At 46.1% G+C, this 26758-nt stretch overlaps 1 protein-coding gene across 1 annotated transcript in view; it reads left to right on the plus strand.

Moving 5' to 3' along the window:
- Positions 1 to 26758, plus strand: part of PRICKLE2 (prickle planar cell polarity protein 2) — a gene marked incomplete at both ends in the record, with an annotated part of 348209 nt that overhangs the window by 305060 nt on the left and 16391 nt on the right.

Genomic DNA, 26758 nt, shown 5'->3' on the forward strand with positions numbered 1-26758 from the left:
ATTTATTTTTGCTGTGTTGAGTCTTCGTTTCTGTGCGAGGGCTTTCTCTAGTTGCAGCAAGCGGGGGCCACTCTTCATCGCGGTGCACGGGCCTCTCACTATCGTGCCTCTCTTGTTGTGGAGCACAGGCTCCAGACACGCAGGCTCAGTAGTTGTGGCTCATGGGCCTAGTTGCTCTGCGGCATGTGGGATCCTTCCAGACCAGGGCTCGAACCCGTGTCCCCTGCATTAGCAGGCAGATTCTCAACCACTGTGCCACCAGGGAAGCTCAGGAGCTGGTTTTAATGTGTAGATAAAGATGAAAGAAATGGGGATGGACAAGGAGAAGGCAGGCAGGCTGAGAAGGACAGAAGTGTTGGGAGAGACAGACAAACAGACACTCCATTGACTATTCTGGCCAACCAAATTTTCCAGCTGTTTTCTGTACATGTGAAGACAGACAATGTCAGTGTCCTCTAAGATAGCACTACTCAAAGTGTAATCTGAGGATCGGGGCTGTCCGCAGTGCACCCCGAGATAAGTACTGAAATTGACAGTGTTTAGAAACTCTTAGAGCAGTGTGACATTGCTGTGACATCCAAGTGCACATCAAGTGGGCTCGTCTTATGGGTCCAGGTGCAGACCACTCAGGGTGTTGTAGACCCACGGGCGAGTTGTCTGTGGCAAGTGCTGGCTATGAGTCCTGCTCAGGTGGGTCACATATCAGGCCGCCACAATGGACTGAAAATTTAAAAACTGGTCCTTCACTACAGATAGCTTGGGAAATGCTGCTCTAAGATGCACTAAGTGTCTCTGCCCCTTGTTGGCAGGACACCAAGGAGGGAGATACACTTCTGTCCCTTACAGTAGAAATTCCCAGAGTCTAATGTGTCTGTCTGGGTGGAGATTGTGACAACCTGAGGCACATCAGCCCTGGATGGAAGGATGGCCACCACTCAACTCCAGCTGGTTGTTGCCACTTGCAGGGATGCTTATTTATTCAGCTAAGAGTGATAGAGCTCTTGCCATGTGCCAAACATTGTTCCAAGCAGTTGATAAATATTCACTCACTTAAATAAATCATCACAACCCTTTGAAAGGTACTCTTAAAATTCTCACTTCAGAGTTGAAGAAACTGATGCACACAGAGGTTAAAGGACTTGCCCTAAGTCACCCAGCTTTTTTTTTTTTTTTTTTTTTTTTTTTTTTTGGCAGTACGTGCGCCTCTTACTGCTGTAGCCTCTCCCGTTGCGGAGCACAGGCTCCGGATGCGCAGGCTCAGCGCCCATGGCTCATGGGCCCAGCCGCTCTGCGGCATGTGGGATCCTCCCGGACCGGGGCACAAACCCGTGTCCCCTGCATCGGCAGGCAGACTCTCAACCACTGTGCCACCAGGGAAGCCCAGTCACCCAGCTTTTAAACAGGGATTTGAACTTCTGCATGTGACCCCATAGCAGTGCTCTTAATCACACCAGGGTACCAACCTAATCTGAGCCCCATGCTGTCAAATCTTCCAGTTTTTCCAAAGAAAGTTAAAAATGTGGATTTTTAAAAATGTGAAACCTATTGGAACTCTCTGCTGGACAAGCAAAATGTGTCTCTGAGTTATAGGATATCTATGCGGTGCGTTTTTAATTTTCATCCCCCTCCAATGCTTTCACAGCTGTGTTCTCTTTTGTCCTGGAGGACAGATAGCAGATATCCTTACCCCCATGTTTCAGATGACAAAAATGAGGCTTTGGTGACTAAGCACTTCGCCTACTGTTGTAGAAGTGAGCAGTTAGTACAGAGTGATGACCACCTGGCTTCCAGCCCAGTTTGTGCTATTCTCGGAAGATTTATATGCTATAATTATTTAAGAGGCCAGGAGAGAAATGTGTAGTTCAGACTCTGAAGCAGAGTTTCTCAACGCTACACCACCTGCATGAGAATCACTGGCTGCTTGATGGAAACATGGACTCCAGGGCCTCCTCCCCAGGCCCGGTATATCAGACCCAATAGAGGTGGGGTTCAGGAACCTGCATTTTTTTTTTATTCAAACAAAGTCACAAAAATTATAATCATCCTCATCAGTTCACTCAGTCCCATGTAATTTTTTTTTCATCTTGATCTTTTGTTAGCACTTTGATGAATTCATCAGTTTTCCATTAGAGTTCTGAAAATGCTTAGTCATTCAGTTCAGCAGTATAGTCAGTTACCAGAAACCCATACTTATCAAGAGTCTTTTCCATGAATCAGGAACCTGCATTTTTACCAGCTCCCTGCTGGTGCTGTCTGAGAGCACTTGTTCCTGGGTTTGTCTGTTCTGACTTTATTGTCCTCACACTGTAACTTAGGAGGAGATCTAGGGCTTGGAGAATGTTGGAAAGGCCACACGGGTACATTTGAAGAACACACCGTCTCCGATCCTAAGGAAGAGGCCGGGTTGTTTATCCTTGAGATTTTCTACAGATCCTTGGGCAAAGCAACCAATGCCCCTGTCACTGAGATTTTTGGAAAGCAGCCCTGAACCGTGTCTGATAGAGCTGAGAAAAATTGCTCAGATCAGCACTGTCTGATACGGTAGCCACAAGCCACAAGTGACTATTGAAATTTGAGTTAATTGAAATGAAATAAAATGAAAATTTTAGACCCTCAGCTGCACCAGCCACATTTCAGGTGGTTACTAGCCATGAACTGAATTTTAAATTTCTTTTCATTTTAATCAATTTCACTTTCAATAACCATGTGTAGCTAAGCTAGAGGCTACCCTGTGGACAGCACAGCTGAAGGAAGTGAGCTGTTAGGACGGGCACAATTTCAACCCCATTATTAGTCTCTTTGGAAGTTCTCTCATGAGCTCTGGTTTTTCAAATTCTAACCTAACGGTTTGGAGTACCAATTCTAGAGTTACACTCCCTAGGTTCACATGCAGCCTTCATCATGTAGGAGCTGTGTGGCCTTGAACAAGTTGCTTAAATTCCATAAGATTCAGTGTCCTCATCTATGGAATCTGGTGAATAATAGTGCTTCCTTTGTAGGGTTTTTGTAGAAGGAAATGATAATACACTTAAACTCGTGAATACAGTCTTTGGCACATATGACTCTCTCTGATGGTTACCTGCTACATTTTATTATTATTTCTCTCTCATCCCAAACATACTGGTGCATGGTTTTGGCCTCTAGGGATGTTTTGGATTCCAGTATCTCCCAGCATCCAGCAGGTGTGCAGGTTTGCACTTTTAGGTTTGAAACTGCTCCTGAGGATCCTCTTTTTCCTAACCAGCCTGAGAAGAGCATGAGAAATGGGACTAAAGAAAGCCATTTTGTGCCCCTGTGTTTCCATGGATCTGTCAGACACATCAGTGTGGAAGGGAGATGGTAGCTAATATTCATAGCACTGCTTCATTGTTCATCACTGGAGCACACCCTAAATAACCTTTCACATCCTAGGCTGGACACACGTCACCAAGGACGTGGTGTTGACTGGACTTGGTAATCGGTCCTTTTGCTGCTGACCCTCACTGTGGCACTCAAATTTTGCTAGAAAATTCAGTAGTCTTTTGAGAAGGCAGTGTTCTGAACTGTGTGTCTTCAAACCCTAGAATCCCAGTCTGTGAGTGAAGGTACGTGTCACCAAAGTCTTAGTCAAAACACCTTGATTCTGCAGCGAAAGCTAGATTTCAGAATAATGGATTTTTTTCCCCTCTTTTATGGCCAGTAACTTGTTATTAACTAAGTCTGCAGTGTTTAATCTGGCACGAAGCATGATCTTTTTGTGGGCAGCATTTTTCCTTAGAACAGATCTTAGAAAAACAGGTAGCCCCAGTGGCTGGCCAGCCTCAGATCTGGCCTTTGACACCTCCGGTTTGGTTTAGAAGTGGGAGTGTACTGTCCCTCCCTCCTCCTTGGCAAGCACAGTCCATCCATTCTGCTCACACAGTGCATCAGGCCGGCACTGTCACCATTTGCATCCCCACCATGTGGAGTCTTGCAGAAGCTCTTTAACCCTGCCATTGCCTAAACATGCCTCTAAAGCCACTTGCAACCCGGGTGATCATAGTATTAGAAATAGGAATAACAAAGTCAACAACAACTAACATTGCCAGGTGTTTATCATGTACTAGGTACAGTTCTAAGCACTTTGCAGGAACTAACTCACAACATCCCTGCGAGGTAGATACAGTTATTTCCATTTTACAGGTGACTTAAGTGAGACACAGAGAGGCTAAGTAGCCCAAGGCCACACAGCTTGGAACTGGAGGAGCAGGATTCAAATGTGGGCATCCTAGCCCCAGAGCCTGTGCCCTTGACCACTGTGTCATGGCAGAAGTGGATGATGATGATGTGGATGATCAGTGGTGATGATCGTAATAGACCACTGACTATGATGTGACATGGTAAAGACTTCATATATAACAGCTCTTCCAATCTTCATGACAGTTCTGTGAGATAAGTCTGATGATTATACCCATTTTACAGTTGAGTACACTAAAGTTCATAGATGTCATGACCTCCCTACAGTCACCACTGATGGCCAGGACCTGAACCCGGGTGTGATAGTCTGCAAAGTCCTTGCTCTTAACCTCTTTGATCTGCATCCTCACAGGAAGGGTCGTCTTCATAGTCAGGAGATTGGCACAACGACTCTTTGCTGAAGGGACAAGGATTCCTTTCCCTGTTGCAGCCAGTTTATTGATATGTCTGTGAGGCTCGGGCAGGGCTAGAGGGAAGCTCTCAAATGAGAGCTGAACAGCAGAGGCAAAGGTGGCTGTCCGAGGTGATGTGCCTGGGTTAGACGCAGGAAAGACAAAGGAGACTAGTGCAGACCATCTGGAGGCTGGCCTCTGGGCAGGAGGCACTGATGGGGAGAAGACCACAGCTGTAGTGCAGGTTGGGGTCTGGGTTCAAGTCTCACTGGGGCAGGTGAAGAGCTGGAATTGAGACTGGTTGCCTCAGGCAGAGGCCACACCAGAGGACAGCTGGAGACTGTCAGCTGGTCCCCAAAAAAGGGCCCTGTGGACAGCGATGAGGCTGCGAATAGGGCTATTTCTTGAGGATCAACCAGATTCTGTAAGGAGTGGTTGGGTCAGAGAGAACTGGGACCTATAGGAAGGAACTGCAGATGTGGATGGGAGTGAGGGAAAGGGAAAGGTGGTTTCTGTTCATTCATTCATTCATTCAGCCAGCAAATGTGACTTGAGTGCCTGCCTCTGTGAGTTACAGCACAGTGAAGGAGAGCATGGGCTGTAGACCAGTTGGCCAGTTGGAAATTGGACTTTGTGTTTTAATACCTGTGTTACGCTAGGCAAAACTGGCTTATCTATTCTGTGCCTCACTGTCTTCATCTTTTCTTTTTGGACCGCGCTGCACAGCTTGCAGGATCGCAGTTCCCCAACCAGTGATTGAACCCCAGGCCACAGCAGTGAAAGTGCCAAAACCTAAGCACTAAGACCACCAGGGAACTCCCTCACTGTCCTCATCTTTCAAATGGAATGCCAACAGTGCCTTGAAGAGTTGTTGTGGGAATTAAATGAGTTAATTCCTACAGAGAATTTAGGACAATGCCTGACACCCTCTAAGTTACTATTAGAGATTATTCTTAGGAGGTGCCATGGCCTGTTCAAGGTACTGGGGATGCGATGCTGAGCTAAAGTGGACATGGGCCTTCCCCTCCTGCACGTTACAGTCTAATGGAGTTTAATACATAGTAACCATCTAATTGTACCATATAAATTTGCATCAGTGGTAAATGTGGGGCTAGGAGGGTATACAACGAGGGCTATAGCTAAGTTAGGGAGGGCAGAGAGGGCATCCAGAAAAAGTGATGCTTAAGGGGTAAAGGGGAAGGAGCATTCCGGGTAACATGTCAGCATGTGCAGCGGTCCTGTGGTAGGAGTGTATGGCAAGTATAAAGATCTGGAAGAAGGCCCTGTTGCTGGGTGAAGCACAGAGAGCAGTAAGGCTGGGAAAGAAGGCACAGGGGGATGGTGCAGAACCATTTCAGATATTTTAAGCATTTGGGCCTTTCCACTAAGGACAGTGGAAAGCCCTTGAAGTTTCAGGCCAACAGGGAGGGGAAGTGACATGATCAGATCTGCGTTTTGAAAAGATGGCTCCGGCTGCTGTGTGGGGAACTGATTGGAAGAGGGCAAGTGCTGATACAGTGAGACCCATTAGGAGGCCATCCAGGACCGTGCAGCCAGGAGAGGAGGTGAAGGTGGCAGCCCCCAAGGTGTAGACAGAGCAAAGACTGAAATAAGAGGATGCAAGTGATGGTGACCTAGGAGAGGAAATTGGCAGAGCTTTCAGTGCCCTGGGGGAATGGTCTCAGGAGACAGAAGAGGATCGATTTGAAAACATAAAAATGGATCAAAGTTTGCCTACTCTGTGATTTTTGACCCAGGCCAGCATTAGCAGAAAGTACACGTGTCACTGGCCTGGATATGCAGACACACAGTAGGAGCAGAGAGGCTTCCTGCTGTCGTTGATCAGTGTTGCACTGTTGTGGCATGTCTACGCCCTTATTATTTTTTTTTAATTGAAGTATAGTTGATTTACAGTATTACATTAGTTCAGGTGTACAACATAGTGATTCAGTATTTTTATAAATGATGCTCCATTTAAAGTTATTATACAAAATAATGGCTGTATTTCCCTGTGCTGTACTACACACCCTTTTCACTTACCGGTTTTTTGTTTTGTTTTGTTTTGTTTTGCGGTACGCAGGCCTCTCACTGTTGTGGCCTCTCCCGTTGCGGAGCACAGGCTCCGGACGCGCAGGCCCAGCGGCCATGGCCTCCGCGGCATGTGGGATCCTCCCGGACAGGGGCACGAACCCGTGTCCCCTGCATCGGCAGGCGGACTCTCAACCACTGCGCCACCAGGGAAGCCCTCGCTTACCAGTTTTATACGTAGTATGTGTCCACGACTTTAACATGCATCACCTACATACCTTGACAAGGGAAGCTTGGTTGCATAATACCGGGGCGTATTGATTGCTAGGGGGTAATGGGATAATTTTTCAGCATTTCTGGCAAACAGGAAAAGGCGGAGAAAACCTCAGTTTGAGGATCTGAAGTAACAACTGGAACAGCCCACTTTGCCAAGAACGTCTGCAATGTTTTTAAATCCTTGTAATGCGAAACATTTTTATATTTAATTTGAGGCGGGAACGTTTCTCCCGTCCTTCTGCATAACTTAGATATCCATCCTCTAACCCCATTTCTCTATTAAAATTGTTGGGTAAAACCTCCTAACCAGCTGGCACCCATTACTTGACGGCTTCCCCTCAGACGTGCTCATAAATCACATGGCCCAGATCTTCCTGATCATTTCCTCCACTGGGGAAGATGTGCAGCCCAGTCTGGAATTACAAATTTGAAAACCTAGAACTCACCTTGAATTTTGTCAGTTGGCCCCAGAGCCAGCCCAGGATCTACTTGGGAAATGCATAAGGATTGTCTTTGTTCACTGGAATTAGAGAACTCTTCTGTTTGCAAGCATCAGAATCCCAACTCGAAAGGGTGTAAAGAACCAGGTTTTGTTTTTAATTAAGTAACTACAAAGTTCCCAGATTTTTGTTCCAGATCCATGTGCACAAATGATGTCATCAGGACTCAGCCTCTTTCCTCTCTCAGTTCTTGTTTCCTCCACACTGGCTTTATTCTCAGGCAGCTCTTCCCAGAGGCAGCAAGGAGAGCTCTCAGCAGCTCTAGGCTAATGTCCCTTAGCATCAGGTCAAGGGGAATGGGAACTGATCTGTTTTAATAGTGTCACTGAAAGTCCCAGAATTGAGTCGCATTTGCCTAACTTGGGCCACCCTCGGAGGGGTGGAATCAATGCTCTTTGGCCAAGCCCGAGTCACATGTCTATCCCAGGAACTAGGCAATGGGGTCAAGGTCACCAGAACTGTAGGGATTGAGAATGGAGATGGAGAGCTTCTCCAAGGGAGATCAAAGTAGCCTTTTCAAAGGAAGAGGGATTGTGCTGCAAGAAGGTAAAAGCCACAGGTGTCTACTTTTGGACCACAAGTATCCCACCCATCTGGGGCTGACCACACCCCACCCCCACCCCTTGATCTGGTTCCTTCCTCCAAAAGCCCTACCATTTAAACTTGACATCAAATGTCCATTATGTATGTCAGCCATGTTTTTCTGGAGACACAGCTCTGCTCTTTGGGGCATGTCCCTGTGGTGATTTTAATGGGGAGGTTTCAGATGGTTTGAGGGACAGGTTGGATGGTACCGTGTTGAGGATGTGATTCAGGAATGCTTTCTGACTGGTCTCATAGGGTGACTGCCTCTGTGCTTCTCGAGGAAGCCATGCCCTCTTGTTGGCATTTCTTAGCTCTGAACCAGGCTCACAGACCAGGGACCAGATGAAAACCAGCAGAGTGAATGTCATAGGAGAGTCTTTTTGTTCCCTGTTTCTTTCTGAGTCAGTGTTTTGGTGTGTGGGGAAACAGAGGACATTGTCAGAGCCAGGGGTGACAAATGCGGAGCAGTGGACAGACGGGACAGAGCCCGGCCCACGGTGGCTGGTGCACCCCTGCTCCCTGTCGTGGTCTCGCTGACATTTTCTGGGTCCAGAGAAACTTTTCCAGCATCCTGGTTGTTGTTTTTTTTATAAATTTGTTTATTTATTTATGGCTGTGTTGGGTCTTCATTGCTGCCCGCGGGCTTTCTCTAGTTGCAGCGAGCGGGAGCTATTCTTCATTGTGGTGTGCGGGCTTCTCATTGTGGTGGCTTCTCTTGTTGTGAAGCACGGGCTCTGGGCACGTGGGCTTCAGTAGTTGTGGCACACGGGCTCAGTAGTTGTGGCACACGGGCTTAGTTGCTCCGCAGCATGTGGGATCTTCCCGGACCAGGGCTCGAACCCGTGTCCCCTGCATTGGCAGGCAGATTCTTAACCACTGCGCCACCAGGAAAGTCCCCAGTGTACTGGTTTTTAATAACCACTCAGGAAGCTTATTTATAACCTCCTTGGGCATGAGCAGTCAGCTATGCTGAGAGTAAGGAACCGTGGTTGCTGACAGGAGAAAAAAGATGGCTGATTTTATTCATTTTATTATTGAAAATGCAATGCTGGAAAAATGGGTCTAGGGTGGAGGCCAGGGGGTGATGGGCTTTTCAGACTGGTAAAAGATTTTACAGAGTGGATTTTTAAAGAATGAGCATACATTACTCTTGGAACCTTTGAATTTGGGAATCTCACATGGGCAATGAGCTAGCTCTTGTCCACTTGAAAAATGGCTTTGAAATACAGATCTTTAGGGTTTATTTTTTAAACTATTGACAGTTAGGAAAATGTAAAAGAGAAAAATTGAGAAAAGTGATAGAAATAGGGAAAAAAATATCCCTACGCCTATCACTGGACTAGTGCTAATATTTTGGTGAATTTTCCAATTTTTCCCCGTATACTGGTATATCATTTTTTTCTGAGTTGTAGGCATACTGAATATTTTGTGTCCTGAATTTCTTCATTTGCATTCTATTATCAGCTTATGTTCAGAGCTTTTGTAACCATCATTTTTGATGACTGCATTAATATTCAGCTGAATGACTGTTACTACGACTCTGGAATTGGACACTTAGGCAGTTTCCAAACTGATTTTTATTCAAATCTTGATTTCCTTTGATTTCCATCAACAAAACGTACTTTTTTGACCTTCCCTTTTCTTATCAACATAAACCTAAATATTTTGGCTCAGTGGCTCACCAGATCCTTGACCTTCTCAGCTTGGCCACTTGGGAAAGCATTTTAGCATCTCCTCCACAGAGTGTTCTGGTGGCAGCATGAGGTCTATCAGCAATACTGTGCCGCCCATCACCTGTCTTAACCCTCTTCAACCCATACATGAAGTGTGTCCCAGAACACTGGAAAATTAATACGATTGAAACCCCACTTCCTAGTAATGAGCCATAGGGAGCCAGCTTTTAGGAGAATACTTCTCCATGTAAACAGTCATCCATCCAATCTATCATTAGAGTCATCCAGGGACCACCTACATTACATTCCTTTGGGATGCTTGCCAATAATGCAAATTCTTGGGCCCCACCCCAGACTCACAAACAAAATCTCTCGGGGCTCAACCCTGGACTCAGGGTTTTCTAACACGTGCTCCCGGAGGACTCTCAGGCCCACTAAGTTTGAGGAAGGGCCACTGAGCTAGAGATACCCAGACTCCTCCCCTCATCACCTGAGTGATCAGCCATCCTTACCATTTCGTCTATGGCTGGAACGTTCATCTATCCTACAGTGCCCTTTTTGCATCTCCTCTTAGCCCTGAGTCCAGCCTCCTGTGTAGACAAAAGAAAAAGTAGGTCATGCTTGTTCTGAAAAGCTCTGAAGATGGCCCTGATAACAAATCACTCTTGGTCCAGTAAGTAGCATTCTAATGAGTCAAGAGCACATGATCTGAAACATATGGGTGGGGTAGTCCTTGATTACATAGTATGGATTAAATAGGAAAGAAGGTAATACTTGCCAAGTGGTTTTGGTATTTTCACAGGATACAGCAGAAAAAGTGGGCAATAAAATACTCTTCAAATAGGGCCAGTTTCAGTTCTAAATCAATGTGAAACTCAAAAGGCCATGAAACCAAAGTTTCATAAGAATAACTTTCAGCAGCCCTCCAGTTTTTTACCAGCATCATCTTGAGAGCACCCATGTAGCTGTCTGTGTGCGTGTATGTGTTTTTTTGAGCTCTCTTCTGCCAGGCGGCTCCTCCAGCCTGCCCTTCCCAAATCAAAACCAGACCGTGACATGTTTCTGCGAGGCAGCTGTCACAAATCAGGCTGAGCAAGCAGGCGGGGCACCGTCTAGAAGATAAAGTCTCTGTGTCCCAACACAAAATTACTAAGAAAAAACCTAGTGTTTTCTTTGGTACAAAAACTTTTAACAGCTTAAAAACGTCATGCTGAATTACCCATCCACTTAGCTAAAGATTTACGGCATATTTCTTCCTTTTTTTTTTTTTTTTTTCTCTGTTCTGGAAAATCATGTTTCTCAACTCTCAGCTGCCCAGGGTTTTGGCATTCCAGTTTGCAGACCATCCAGCCCCCATCTTCTCCTTTCTCTGTTTTTTTCCCCATGTACAAGGAGTGGAGGCAAAGACGAGCTCATTTTGCTCCTTGCAGAGTAGAAACTGTCCTTCTGTGCATTTCCATTCTCTGGACCTTTCCTTGGAGCAGATCCTTGACTCTCAGCTGTGCCAGGTCTGAGGGATGCTTGTTTCTTGGGATCAGCCGTGCTGCCCAGTCACATCTGCGTCCCTGAGAGTGTTCAGTCCAAGGACACCTGTGGGGACGTACTTTCGATTCTGACATTGTGAGAGCATCCATAGCAAGGATTCTGTAACTGCCCAACAGCAAGCAGTCTGGACCTCGCCAGGGTTTCTCATCCAGGCTGGAGCAGACTTCCAGTGGCTGCCTTTCAAAGCGGAGTTGCTGATTTAAAAGGGCAGAAAAGTCCGTTTCAGGCTTTCCATGTGTCTCTTCCTTGGGAGCAGATTGAGCTCAGAGCTGAAAGAGAAGTGATAGGAGGAGAGAACAGCCTAGAACAACTCATCCTTTTTATTTCTTTTGATACTGGGTCCTGGGTAAAAAGATCAGGGGGAAATTTCCTTTGCCTGAGATGCACATTGATGTACAGACACTGCCCCGGGGTCAGCGTGATGGTCTAGATGAGTGACTCTCAGTAGGGGCAGGTGGAGGTGGGGAGGGTGGGGATTTTGCCACCCAGGGGACATATGGCATTGTTTGGAGACATTTTTGGGGTGCAGGGTGCTCCTGGCTTCTAATGGGTAGAGGTCCGGGAAGGTACTGCTAAACATCCTCCAGTGCCTAGAACAGCACCTTCCCTCCCGGCAGAGAATTAATCCTGCCTCATGAGCCAGTAGTGCCAGAGTTGAGAAAGCCTGGTCTAGACACAGGGAATTCGATTAGAAAGCATCAGCCCCCATGAAAGCCACTGAGAACCACATCTGAGGAGGTCACGATGTCACATGAAGAGGTGGGTCTGCCTGGCCTGGCATTTCAGAAGCCCTCTCTGTAGCTGAAAGAACCCTTTCTGCTTCTTGGTCTGACCCCAGCCACAGCGCCCAGTGAGTCTTAACGGTTTAAGGATCAAACCAACCTGGTTGAAATCCCATCACCACTGTAGCTGCGTGACCTCGGACAAGTGGCTTAAATCTCTCAGCCCCTCAAATTTCTGCCACACGGGGCTGTCATGGAACAGGAGGTGATATGCAGAAAGCACTTAACTACATGCCCGGCACTTGGCAAACTCAATATTTGAGAGTTATTATTACTCTTATTATTAGGTGCCCCAGCGCGCTGACCTCCTGTCTCTTTCCTTTTAATTCTGTCTCAGCCCGTTGCTCATTTGCCAGGGAGAAGGGGGATTGAATGGAACTCAGACATCATTATCATAGACAGAGATGGAAGGAGAGGGCCAGGATCAATAGAGGAGCCTGAGATCTGGCGGTTCTGTAGATGTCACAGACCCAGCCCATGCTGACGCCCACAGCTGGGGAGCTTTTTTTTTTTTTTTTTTGCAATACGCGGGCCTCTCACTGTTGCGGCCTCTCCCGTTGCGGAGCACAGGCTCCGGACGCGCAGGCCCAGCGGCCATGGCTCACGGGCCCAGCCGCTCCGCAGCATGCGGGATCCTCCCGGACCGGGGCACGAACCCGTGTCTCCTGCATCGGCAGGCGGACTCTCAACCACTGCGCCACCAGGGAAGCCCCACAGCTGGGGAGCTTTATGGCTTGGATTTTCAGGAATGTTTGCAACTGGAAAGATGAGCCCCTTTCTCCCTGAGTCTCAATTTCCCACCTTGTCTGAGCTGAAAGAGGCTAGTAGAATCTGTGGCCTAATTATGCCCGCATAACACCTATTAGCGCTAACATAACACCTATTAGCACTGAGGGAGCCCGCCTCCCCATGTAAGGAAGCCAGGATGTCACCTCCCAGACCACAGCCTGTCCTCTGCTGATCCCCCTCCCTCCAGTGTCAATTAACTTCTCAGACAATTCCCATTTGCCACAGCTTAGAGGAGTTAATTTGTTCTTGGAATCTGTGGATGAGAAACAGGCCCAGTTCTGGGCCATGAGCTAGGAAGACAGTGGGGGGGTGTCCAACAATGGAAATTTTCCACTGAGATCATTATCAGTGTCAGAGACATGCCCGGCTGTTATCTGCAGATCTGTTTCAAGTTCAGGCCCCTCGGCAGGGAGAGGAATTCCAGCCTGGCCTGAGGTGCTCATAAAGGTCTCCCTAGAGAGATCTCCCAGATCTCACCTTTTTTTTTTTTTTTTTTTTTTTGAATTGAAGTACAGTTGATTTACAATGTTGTGTTCATTTCTGCTGTACAGCAGAGTGATTCAGTTATACATAGATATATTCTTTTTCATATTCTTTTCCGTTGTGGTTTATCACAGGATATTAAATACAGTTCCCAGATCTCACCGTTCTTGAGTCTACCGTGGGTAACTGGGCTTTCTGTCACCTGAGCATTGTCCTTTGTGGCTCTTCCTGCGCAGGATTAGGGCAGTCCAGGAAGCACATAGCTTCCTCTGTCTTCTTCTGCCCTCTGAAGCTGTTTATTTTGGGGACTTTGTTGTCAGGGCATGTGGGTGGCACACCTTTATCTGGCAATATTGGATGGAACACAGCAAACTGGAGGACATTTTTATTCTAGCTCTTCTCTGAGCCCCTGGACTGCTGCAAAAGGAGAATTGTAAGCATTCTTAGTGGGTTTTCAGAAGTGCCATCCCCCCTTCCCCCGTCATCCAGCAGCTGAACCCAAAGCCCTCCGGGGAGCATTGAGATGTAAATATCATTCACTTGCAACCCAGCCCCTAATATTATGAACTTCAGTGGCAAAAACTGCAGAAGATGCCCCATCACCCTTTATGGTATCCCCCCAGAATACACCTCTAAGGTGCTGGGTTTCTAGAGCTGCCATTTTTTAAAATTTATTTATTTATTTGTTTGTTTATTTCTTTATTTATGTTGCCATTTTAAAGGGAGCCATGCTCATGTGTCTCCCTCACCCACTCACAATCCCACCAATCCTGTTTTATCTATCTTCTATACCAGAGTTTGATACAAGATTTTTTTTTTTTTTTGAAACAAAAAGAATGGGGAAAAGAAAGGCATTTAAAACATCTTGGTGCTGAGTTGTTTTATATTCATTTATTCAACAAATATTTATTGGGTGTCTACCATGTGCCAGGCACTCTGCTCATTGCCACGTATACATTGGTGAATAAATCAGACCCAATCCCTGTGTGCGTCAGAGCCCCAGCAGGAAACAGATGGCACAGGAAAGGGTAATTAAAGGAAGCCTAAGGAAGGAGGCCACTGGGTAGTAACTGAGGCCTTAGGCAGAGAAGCTCAGCCAGCCTGCAGCCTGGGGGAGGGAGCCGGGCAATAAACATCCTGACCTCTCTCACTTTCTGCCCTCTGATTTCCTCCTGGGAGTCAACCCCAACCAGAAGCCCAAGGGTAAGAGAGCCAGCCATTGGTGCAGCTTTCTGGGAGAACAGGGTGGAGATGGTTATAACTGTAGCAGGGGACATACAAGCACACTAAGGGCAGATTATGATATGTGATATGAAAAACATGAGCAGGGTAAAGACATGAGAGAATTGAGGATTAACAACATTAAAAGGACGGTCAAGGAAGCTGTCTGAAGTGATGTTTAAGCTAAGAATTAGATAAGGACTTGACCTTGCAAAGGAAGGGAGGGGGAGAGGAAGAAGATTAAAGGCTTAAGGAATAGCGTATGCAAAGGCCCTGAGGCAAGAGAGAACTTTACAGTTCTAATAGTAGCTGAAAACAGGCCAGTGTGCCGAGTGTAGTTGTCAAGGGGGAGAGCTATACTTAGAGCCGTGAAGCACTCACATTTTATTGCTGACTCAAATTCAGCCTCCTGGCATCCCTCTGAGGACACTGTCCTAGTCCCTTTTTAGTGGGGTGTCTTAAAGGAGAAAAAGGTGACTTGCAGAATAGGTTGGGAAAGCAAAGACAAGAGTACACAGAAATACTAGGTCAGAAATATCATGTGTGTCAGGGAGTGTGGGGGGAGAACTTATTTGAAAACAAAAATGTTTTTTGGAAAAAAAAAATCTGAACTCTTTCTGTTGATCTTTGTGTTGCTATAGCTTTTTTTTTTTTCCTTTCAGTGCTGATTTCTGGCTAGTTGTCTCCTGGATTTCATATACATGGTACACTTGAATTTTACCCCAGGTATCCTGGCTTATTTAGCCAAGCCACTAATATATAAATCTGATTAAAGCAAAGCCTTTCCTTAAGTAAACAGTAAGTCCTGAAAACATATGTCTAAACATATGATTCACAAATCTCCTTCCTTTATTATTGAACAATTTAGCCAGTTTGGGACATAGCAAACAGCCTCCAGGTCTCTTGGGACAGATCCATTGGTCCTCAAGAAGAAAGGTGGATGTGTTCTGGGTGGCTCTTGCCATAGTTACAGAAGGCTTTCACCCAGCCTCAAGGATCTGAATCCTTCCACCTTTCCTCAAAATTCCTTCCTAAAGTGAAGGTCCAGGAGTTCAACAAGATTTTACATTGTTGGGGGGAAATCATCATGTGACATTGTCCTTGTAGAATCTCAGCACTGTGGTAAGACAAGAGATGAGACCAAGTGGGTTCACAGTTTAGGACAAATTCAGTGACTGGTGACCAAGGCTCATCCTCACAGATCTCAAGAGCCATCACATGTGTGAGGCCCTTGGCGGCCATTAGCATGGTTCTTGTTAACTAGGAAAAGGGAGCCAATATCTCATGGGAATTCCTACCTCAAACTCAAAAGGTATAAAGTGAGTAATTAACACTTATTCTAAAGAGAATGGCCACCGTGTCGTCTCCATCTCTTTTAAGAGAGAGTTTAGTTGGGCACCTATTGGAAAGATGTAAGGTAGTGTCAACGAAAAAGTAATCTGTGATTTAAGAAAGAAATGGAAAATTTTATTTGAGCCAAGTTGAGGATTATAACCTGGGCACAGCCTCTCAGAAAGCTCCAAGAACTGTTCCGCCCATCAGAGGTCAAAACACAGTTATAAGTTTTTGAGACAGAGGGCGGTACATTTAATGACATATTATTGACGGTTTGCACAATCCAGATCTGTAAGTACAAAGCGGTGGGCCATCATGACTCCTTACAATATTAAGAAGGAATGTTACCTTTTAAGGAGCTGTCTTGGTGGTAGGAGAACAATGCTGTATACAGTTGGGGAGGTATTTTGGCCAGTGAGGGGAGGTGTGGTCGATGCCTAATGCAGATACACAATGCACCGTGGAGGGGAGAGGAGGCCAAATGGCAGAGAAAAAGTTTTTATGTTCAACTTTTTCTTGTCTGGCCGTAAAATATTAATTTTATTTCACAGTAGACAAGAAACTCCTCGGACACTGGTTCTCAATCTTCACCACACAGGAAATCATCTGGGGAATATAAAAGAATACAGATGCCTGCCCCCCCACCAAGATGTCATATAACTGGTCTGGGGTTTGCCCTGGGCGAGAGGATGTTTTAAGACTCCCTGTAATTCTACCAGGCAAACAAGCTTGAGAAGCAGTGTATTAAGGCAAATCCATATTTTTCAGCAGGTGCATGTATTTCCAGCTTCTGGGATGATTTATGGGTGGTTCTGCTTCTAGTGCCCCCGTCTGGTCTGTTTTCTCTCTGTCTGTGAAGTAGCGCACATCCTAAGGGAGAGAGCGCTCATTTCTGAGCGTACAGAATGCTCTCTGGTAGCATCTTTGCTCTGCCAAATCCAACCCAAAAGCATCTAGAAGTTGCCATTAGGTGATGGTCTCAAGGGTCAGATAGGCCCCTACTGAGTTCTCAGCTTGGACTGTGAGCAGTTCTGTAACCTTGGACAAATTACCTAAACTCTTGGAGTCTGAATTTCCTCACGTATAACAAACCTTTCAGAGGATTAAATGAGAAAGCCCTTAATACAATTCCTAGATCACAGTAAACACTCAAAAACCTTTGTGGTTTTCATCAGCAGAGATGTGAAAGGTTCCCAGGCCATGTGCATTTTGATTCTGTAATAGCTAAGGACTGACCTGGGAAAGCCAAGTGAACCCCGATAAACAACAACAACAATTCTAGCTATGATCCCGGTCTTGGAGATGAGGAAACTAAAGATCAGAGAGTTCAAGGTCACACTGCTAGTGGCTAGATGAGTGGGGGATTAGAGCAGGTTTCCCAGGCTATACTTTTCACCACCATTTCACATATTTCTCTCCATAAAATAAAAGCTCTAGAAAGAAGAGGGGACTCATGGGGACTGACATCAGCCCTTAATCTTGGCTGAGAAAAGGGAGTTGACCCAAAGCTCAGGTTTTTCTCTGGTGGGAAGGGTTCTCCCGAGAGACATCAGCCAGTGGGCAGGGTCCCCTGATTGCCACAGGCACCTCGAAAAATCATCTTCTTGCCCTTTCTTCGTTTGCTTCCCTTCCTCACAGCTGTCCAGCCCATAGGCTACCTCACAGCAGCCAGGGCACCAGCCCAGGCTCAGCCCAAACAACCTCGGCAGCTGCTGTTGCAAGATCAGGGTGACCAGCTGAGCCCGGTGGGTCCCCCCTCTTCTTCTTGCTCACTGCTTCTTTTTGCTGTGGTAGAACCACAGTCCTCTGCAACTTGCTTTCAGTAGCAGTGGTTCAGACCAGTGTATCTCATGTTTTGTTTTAAATGAGGCATGCCCTCTTTTTAACAAAATAAACGTGAGACTTTTACACCCCACCTCACCCCGGTTTCTGATTCTTTGCACTCCTTCTCTCTTGTTCAGAGACCGTCCTCTGTACATCCCCAAGGCAACCAAGATCTACTGTCATAAATAGAGCTAACATCTGGGAAGCCTTTTAAGTGGGACACTATGTTAACTACTCATTTAGACATTCCTTGGTTAATCTTTGTGATAACGCCATGAAGCATACGTGTCGTGTCATCTCTATGTCACAGATAAGGAATCCAAGACTCGCACGTGTGGAGTCACGTGTTCAGGACCATAAGGCAGCAAGTGGCTTGAACCAGGGTCCCAACACTTGCGTCCTGTACTTTTAACCATAATCCCATGGTTCTCGACGGGGACATTTGTCAGTGTCTGGACCCATTTTGAGTTGTCAGAGGAGAGGGTGGGATGCTACTGGCATGTCGTGGGTAGAGACCAGGGATGCTACTCAACGTCCCACAGTGTACAGCCTCACCCCCGCAAGAGAGAATCACCTGACCCCCAATGTCAGAAGTGCCAAGGCTGAGAATCTCTGCCATAGCCCTAAACTGCTAAGCTACCTCTCCTTAGTTTGTCCTATGAAAATAATGGTTAATATGGTGTTAGAGTATTGAATATGCTTTTTAAAGTGCCCATGCCTCTCCCTCACCCTCTAACTCTCCCCTGGTTGGGGAAAGCACAGCCACTCCACTCCCCACTTTGATAATCCCCAGGTTTGACTTTGTCAAAATCACTTCACCTTGTTAGCAGCAGAGGTTTGCATCTGTCTTCCTGAGTTTCTTTTCGCCTGTGGAGGAGTTCATCTATGTGCTGGACCAGCTTCAGGAACTCAGTGGCTCCAGACGTGGAGAAAGCAGGTGGGTGGTCTGAGACCACGCCAGCCCTTCCTGTTCCCCTTTCTCCTGTGTCTCCTCATCCTCTTCCACCACCAACACCTCTCTTCTTTATTGAGGTTCTACTTCAGTTGGTGTCTGCGGCCCTCATTCTGAGTCTGATTGGGAGACCCCAAAGCACGAAACGGGACCAAGAGAGAGAAAGCAGGTCAGGATTCCAGGTTTGCAGTGTCTGGTTACCTTCAGCATCCTGGCCTTGATGTGACTCGGACAGCACCACAGGGCACGTGGGCACCGCTGCCAGGGCCTCAGGAAGGGAGGGCATTGCCTGTGCTGAGCTGGGCAGGTAGGATCTGGCTTTTGGGATTGGGAAGCAGAAGACATCCGTGGTTGAGAGCTTAAACCTTCAGTCAGGCTAACCCGGGTTTGAGTGCTCCCTGTGTGCTCTGGGTGACTGAGCCCGGCCCCCGCCAACTTCTCTGAGCCTCAGATTCCTCTTCTGAAGAATGAAAATAACCATACGCGCTCTTAGGGTGTTGATGAGAATTGAATGAGGTTGGATATGTACAGTTGCGGAGCACCATGCCTCGCTCATGGTAGATATCCAGAAGGGCACCTCATGTGAAATGCTCAATGGAGAAAAACTGACGGAGGACAGGCCACAGAGGTGGGGCAGGGAGGTCAGGTGGACAGTGGTGGTGGGAATAGTAGTCGTGGTAGTAATGGCATTAATTATTGAGTAGTTTCTGTGAAATGAGGGCTATGCCTAGAGCATCATATGCGTTAACTCACTGTGTAAGGGCAGGGTCTGTTCTTATTCCCTGGTGCGTCCTCCACAAAAATGCTCCGCTTCCCTCTCCCCTGCCTTGTTTTTCTCTGTAGCACTTAGCACTATTTGACATAGTATATATTTTATTGCTTAGTTTGTTCATTGTCATCCTCCACTAGTTAAATGGAAGCTGCATGAAGGCGGAGACTTCATATGGTTTGGTTTTGCTGCTGTTGCCCCGGCAGCTGAAGCACCGTCTGACACAGCAGTCATTTGGTAAATCTCTGACCCACGGTAGGCATTTGTGAAATACGATGCTGCATGAAGGAGCCTCCATTTTACAGATGAGAAAACAGAGGCTTAGAGAGATTACGAGATTTCCCCAAGATCCCATGGCTCATGAGAGGCAGCCAGAGTCCACAGCCTTTGTGAGCAGACTGCCTCATCCAGCATTGTTTGGCCAGTAGTGGTGACCACAGGTAAGTGTCCTTGGGGCTCATACCTAAAACCAGCTACAAAGGCAGAATGTCCTTTGCTTGGCTTCAGAACTTTGAGGTCGAGTGTGGGTGGAGATGGGATGGTTTGAGATCTGAAACCACCTACCCTGGTTTCTCATGGCTCACTTATGAGCTCCAGATATTTTCAGTTGCAAACAGCTGTGAATAACTTAGCACAAGATTCGGGGAGGAACTTATTTTCTTGTCACTTCTCACAGTGTCCCAGAAATGATAGGCATGTGTGTAATATCCTTGTCTCCAGCTTTGTTTCGGCCCCAGAGAAAGAGCCTGGCTTCTAGCTGTCCTGGGAGGTAGGCTCAGGTAGAAGAGGGTAGGCTTCTAAGTTTTTCCATGTAATTTTATTAGCTTCTCTAATTACAAACAAAGTTCTTTTTTAAGAAACTACAAAACTACAGAAATGTGTATAAGTTGAAATTGTCCCGTAAGTTCTACTCCCCACCACCATTAGGTGAATACTCCTTTAGTATTTATCTCTGGGCATACACTGACAGTTACTTAATTACAAACAAAAAAGTCATTGTACTGTTTTGCAATTTGTTGTTGTTGTTTTACCTAACAGTATACCTTGTTCGTCTTTCCCTGTTGGTCTTTGTAGCTCTAACGCATCTGCACCTATATAATATTTCATTGTATGATTATACTATCATCCTTTTAACGCATCCCCTATTGCTGGACACTTGGGTTTTTTACAATTTTTTTATTGTTACAATTTGTGTTCTGGTGAATATCTTTTTACTTATATTCATGTGCTTGTTCAAGTTTTCCCAGAGCATAAATTCCCAGAAGTGGAATTTCTGGACCCAGGAATATGCACATTGCAAGTTCTGCAGATGCTACCAAATTGCCCTCTTTTGGTTGTATAACTTTGCACTTCCATCAAAAGACTAGGGACTCTGAGATGGTCACTTGGTAGGACCAAATCCTGCATGAGGACAGGGGCTGTACATCATGCCCAGTGTGGTCACCCACTTGCTCTGATATTTGCAGGTTTTCAGTGCCCAGAGAACAGAGAACTGCTTTGATGGCCCAAGAGTTGGAGGCAGACCAACTAAAATCCCTCCCTCTCTACCAGTCTCCAGCATCCTGATGGGTTTCTCGGGTACCAGCCATCTGAACAGTTTCCAGGGGAGCTGGGTTGCCATCTACCCTGGCTGCGTTGGCACAAGGACCACACTTAGTGTCAAGGGTTGGGGAATTAAGTCATCAGTCATCAGCAGCCAAGATCTGGCGGGAAAGGTAACACAACTTGTCCTGGAAATTCTGCATCTGACAGTGGCCCAGGGCTTGGCGGATCAGAGAATCCTTGCACCTTGCTTGGTGCTGGTGAGGCAGAGTGACATAACAGGCAGCTTTTCAGACTCTGAATTCCAAGGTTGCTGGCAAGTGAGGGGAGCAGGTGCTGGGGACCTGTTGTTTATTTATTCACACTCACGTGACTTCAAAGCAGTGTTTTTTCTAATTTTAAAGGCATCAAAATTAACTGAAGAACTTGTTGAAAATGCAGATTCTTGAGCCTCGCTCTTAGAAGTTCTGATGCAGTAGATCTGGGAGAAGCCCCCCAGATGATTCTTACACAGGTGGTGCCAGGCCCACACTCTATTTTAAAGTGAGCCTTGTCCACTCAGTTAGGACTTTCTGGGGGTAGGGCCAGGCTAACAGGTACCACATGATCTGTTTGAGGACTGGTAGTAGGTTTAGACTGATGAAAGATGACAAAATACACAAATCTTAGGTTTAGGTTTCTCTTTCTCTCTTTTTCTTTTCTTTCTACCAAAAAGCTACACCCCTAAATGTTTCCTGACTGTTCAGGAACCACCTAAGTCTTTTCAATTCTAACCTCTCTGGCAGCACCCCAATAACTCGTCTTGCTTCCCTTTTACCCCCTTGATCAGAACTTACCTCTCCTAGGCACCATTCCCTTGGGGATCCGGTGCTGCTGTGGTACCTATCCGGTAATCCATACTGATCTGATTATGGGCAGTTGGGCAGTGTCTCTCTCGGATCATGGAATCAAAATCACAGACTCTCACAGAAATGGGTGAAGGGGATCAAAAGGTACAAACGTCCAGTTAGAAAGAAAATAAATGATGGGGTTGTAATGTACAGCATGGTGACTCTAGTTAATCACACTGTATTGTGTATTTGCAAGTTGCTAAGAGAGTAGATCTTAAGAGTTCTCGTCACAAGAAAAAAGAAAGTTACTATGTACGATGATGAATGTTAACTAGACTTATTGTAGTCATCATCTCGCAATGTACACAAATATTGAACCATTATGTTGTACACCTGAAACTAATGATCCATGGCAATTGTATCTCAACTAAAAAAAAAAACCTTTTGAACCACCTCAGAAAATAAATCACAGACTCTCAGCTGGGAGAAGCTTGGAGAATCTCTGGTGGAGGTTCAGAAGAAGAGCTGGGGTTCAGAGAGGAGAAGGGATTGATTCAGGATCCTTCTGGTCTTTGCAGCAGAGTTGGGACTGGACTCCAGTTCCTTTGCTTTCCAGACCAGTGACTTTTTCCTTTGCCCTATAAACACAGTTCATAATAAATATACAATCCATGGAATTTCACAAATGAAAATTAAAGGTTTGACTGAGGTGAAAGGAGAGAGGCCTGTCTGCAGGGCCAAGACTTGGGTGAGGCACATCAGGAGGAGTGCTAAAAGCTCAGTAATCAAGATAAGCAGTATTTTAGTGCAGTATTTTAGGAATCAAAATTCATGCAAAGATTCATGATTAACAAAATATAAAATTTGTAAATAAAGATAGGGTCAGTTTTACTGACTTTTTCCTTTTGCCTCAGGCTCCAGTTTTGCTGGGCATGGCACTGTTACAGTGCAGGGATAGAAACCGTAAGCAGATATGTTTGGATTTTAACAGGAATCAGTGGTGGTAAGCCAGTATTTCCCAGAACGTGTCCTTTTGAGTCAGGGTGGAGCCAGATTGGCAAGGTGTTCTATTGTCTAAGTATGGAAAACAATGCATTTTTCTATCTTCTTTCTGAAAATTCCTACTGCACTTAAGCCAGTTAAAGGTGTTGAGAAGACCTTCAGAAATTCCCAAATTTCTTTGCTCACAAATATTCTTCAGCATAATCCAGAGAGGGTACTTTGGAAAAACTTCCTTGGTTCTCAGGATGGCACCGTGTCAGGTTGGCAAGGTGGGAGGGGAGAGATTTGAGGGCCTGGGAGGACTCTGGATTCTCAGCCCCTCCCAGGTAAACAGCTACTTTTTCCATCTGTGTGGAGGGCGAGCCAGGTCAAGCCCAAGTTCTCTCAGGAAGTCAGGTGAAGGACACAGACTGGCTGAGACAGGAATTGGAGAGGGAGGACAAGAAAGGAAGTACCCGTGGCCGGGTTCAGTATCTTTATGCTTTCCAAGAACCCACTCCTGGCTTTAGTGGCTCTCTTCTAAGGATCAGGGCAATAGATTGGTGCCAGCTTTGTTTTTGTTGATGAGAAAAGAAGGAGGGACAAGATAGAGCAAGGCGTGCTTCCTCTCCCTCTTTCTATGGGTCCTCTGGCTCCCTGGCCAGAGCTCTGGGGGGCTTATGTGCTCAGATACAGGTCTGTTTGACACACACCTTCCTAGATGTGTTAATGAGAAACAAGGGATGCCAGGCTTTCTTTCTAAAATCATGAGGTAATAGAAAGCACCCCAGACCTTTGCTGTTCCAAGTGTGTTCTGTGGACCAACCACATCAGCATCTCCTTGTTAGACATTCAGAGTCTTGGACGCAACTCCAAATGCAGTAGATCCAAATTTTCATTTGAAGATGATCCCTGGGTGGCTTGCATGCCTGCTAAAGTTTGAGAAGAAGCTGCCTTTGAATGTCTGGAGACCTCATTCAGTCCCTGCCTTCATCACTAACTCCCATCGTTATCCCCGACTTTGGGCAAGTTGCTCATCTTTTTTTCCATTTTCAGTTCCTCATCTGCAGGTACCACTGCCTTCCTCTTGAAAGATGGAGGCACCAATGGAAACTGTCTTAAATCGAAATTAATAATGGAGCAATAATGATTACTTGTTAATTCTTACCTAAGAACTTTATTCTTTAGCATGATTTTATAAGACCGTGGTTTTTAAGAGCCCAAAACCATGTCTCTCTTTCTATACCTGCGTCATTTTGCATCCATTCATTGATTAATTCATCCATCTTTCCATTTTTCCATCCCCACCCTTTTATCCATCCTTCATACCATCTGCCCATCCATTTAAAAGCCACCCCATCTACCTGTTCTTCATTGTATCCTTTCATCCACCTAGCAGTCAGTTCAGTAATGGGCTGTGTTATACATGGTATCATGAACTTCTGTGCCAAGAATGGTACTTTATCAACGCCCAGCTAGGGAACTTGAGAAGCAAGAATGCCAAGTTTAAAAGGGTACATTGTATACTGTCTCTTAAATCTGTAAACCACTTTCATCCAAACTCCTGCACTCCCTTATCAAGCTGGCCAACACTGGTGGGAAATGCATATGCTTAGCGGGGAAGAGAGGCTTGTGAACAGGCAGGTTTCATAAATGTGTGCATATGCCTAGGGATGAAGGTGTTGAAGTTCCCTGTGCCTTCCAGTTAAAAAGGGAAAATAAAAAAGAAAGAAGAAAATTTAACCCTTCAGACCCAATAAAGTCTAGTATTAGCTGCCAGTTTGACCCATGTGTACTAGCCATTTAAGTCTAGTGGACTAGACAGGCTCGTGATGAAGGGGATGAATTACACATATTCACCTTTTAAATTGTCTTGAGCACATGCTTGCCTCTCTTGGTGGTACTCTTTATAAATTTTTAATAGATGTGTAACAAACAGAAATGTGCATACATCATCGGTTGCAGCTCAGGGAATCATCACACCCGGGGCACAACTTCCCGGGTCAAGCCATAGCCCATGACCAAGGCCGCAGCAACTCCCTTAGCGTCCTCCCACCCGCCACCCCTCCCTCCTCTCCAAAGTAAGCACTGTCCTGACTTAACAGCAGCTTGGGTGAGTTTGGGATAGTTTTTAATTTTCTATAAATGGAATCATACTATGTGTATTCTTTTGGGTCTGGCATCTTTTACTTTATGAGATCCATCCGTGCTGTTGCAAGTAGCAATAATTCATATTTATACTGTAGAAAACTACCCATTAATGAAAAGGATTTCTTTGAATTGCTGCTGCTGGTTCAAAGTTTGGATGTGTCACTGGATCTTTACTTCTCTGTGCCCGTGTCCCTCCTATGTCTAAGAACACTCCTGACATATTCCTTTTACTCACAGAAATAAAAGGCAAGAGGTCGGAGAAGAGTTCTGAAGTAGCTGCTCTGTGATTGTAGGCAAATCATTCCATCTCTCTGTTATCCACTTGAAAAATTTCATCACAATTCTTAGCAACTTGCTGTATGACAATATGCAGAAAAATACTTTAAAAGTGACAAATGTGGGGTGGAAGACAATGAGAACATACCATCTGATGTCTCTGCACCAACACTGTTCTAAGCACTTTGTGTATTAACACACTTAATACTCACCTTCACACAGATGAGGTAGATTCTACTATCATTCCCATTTTACAGCTGAGGGAACTGAGGCACAGAGCTGTCCAGGGTCTCTCCTGAGGAGGTACAGCTGTAAGGGAAAGAACTGGAGGGTGATGGTGAAAGCCAGCGCTCTCCTCCGCTGCCCTGTGCCCCTCGCAGCTGCTTTATCAGTGCTGCCTACAAGCGCAGGCAGGACGGTCTTAAACCCCTGTTGACCTAGATGAAGCTCCCTCTGGCTCCTCTGTTCACCTTCCTGGCCTCACCCCTGCTGCTGTCCTCTTGCTCACTGTGCTCCAGTCACACTGCACTTCTGTCACTTCTTAGAGCACCCAGAATTTTCTCTGGTACAACATGTTCTCATTCCCTCTGCCTAGAATACTTCCTCCCCACCCTCTTGGCTTGACTGGCTCCTTCGCATCCTCTGTGTCTCAGCCTAATTATCACCAACACAGGGTTCTTCGCCAACACTCTGTCTAGGGAACACCAGCCTTTTACCGTAAGTCCCCTACATACGAACGAGTTCAGTTCTGAGGCACGTTCGTAAGTCGAGTCTGTCCATAAGTCCAACAAAGTTAGCCTCGGTGCCCAACTAACACAGTGGGCCATATACCACTGCTTTTACGCTTGCTTCTGGACATCCTGGGCTTGAAATAAAGATACTATACTACTGTACTCTATACAGTACTGTACAGTAAAGTACACAAAAGCACAACCACTTGTAGAGGGTGCACGCACGTGACCACGTATGCCAGACACGTGAAGTAACTTACATGATTGGACATGTGAGTGCACGTTCGCATCTTTGAAAGTTCGCAACTTGAAGGTTCGTACGTAGGGGACTTAACTGTATTCTCCGTCTTAGCATCATGTTTCTTCCCTGCCTCCTGATGACTGTATAATAGCTGTAATGGTGTGAGTCAGTCATCTGTTCTCCCTGTACGGTGGAATATCCTCGTGAGGCGCTGCCTGACAGGGCCTCGTTCACACTTGTACTCACAGTGCCTGGCCATGGCAGGGCTTCATCAAAAGCCCTTTTGAAGAGACCAAGTGGGTCTCTGGTCCCTGGCTGCCCGCTCTCTACCATGGGGGAGCCGTTTCACTTCTGTCCCATGGAATCAAGTGTTTCCTGAGCAAATACTCCAGTGTGGTCTGCTTGTTGACTTGGGCTAACGGGTCCTGGAAAGTAGCTCGGAGTCAGTGTGAGCGCAGAGCAGAGGCCAGCAAATCATCTTCAGGTGGTTTGAATTTTTTGCGCGTCCTTTCAGTTAGCAATGGGCTTGGTGATAACGCAGCCACATTCCCCCAGGGAGCTGAGGCATAGTGAAAACTGACCCCACGTGTTTCCAAAAATGCCGCTTCCTGGTTTCCTTCTTTGCTACCTTTCACAC

Source organism: Hyperoodon ampullatus, assembly GCF_949752795.1.
Source record: "Hyperoodon ampullatus genome assembly, chromosome: 10".
Taxonomy (NCBI): Eukaryota; Metazoa; Chordata; class Mammalia; order Artiodactyla; family Ziphiidae; genus Hyperoodon; species Hyperoodon ampullatus.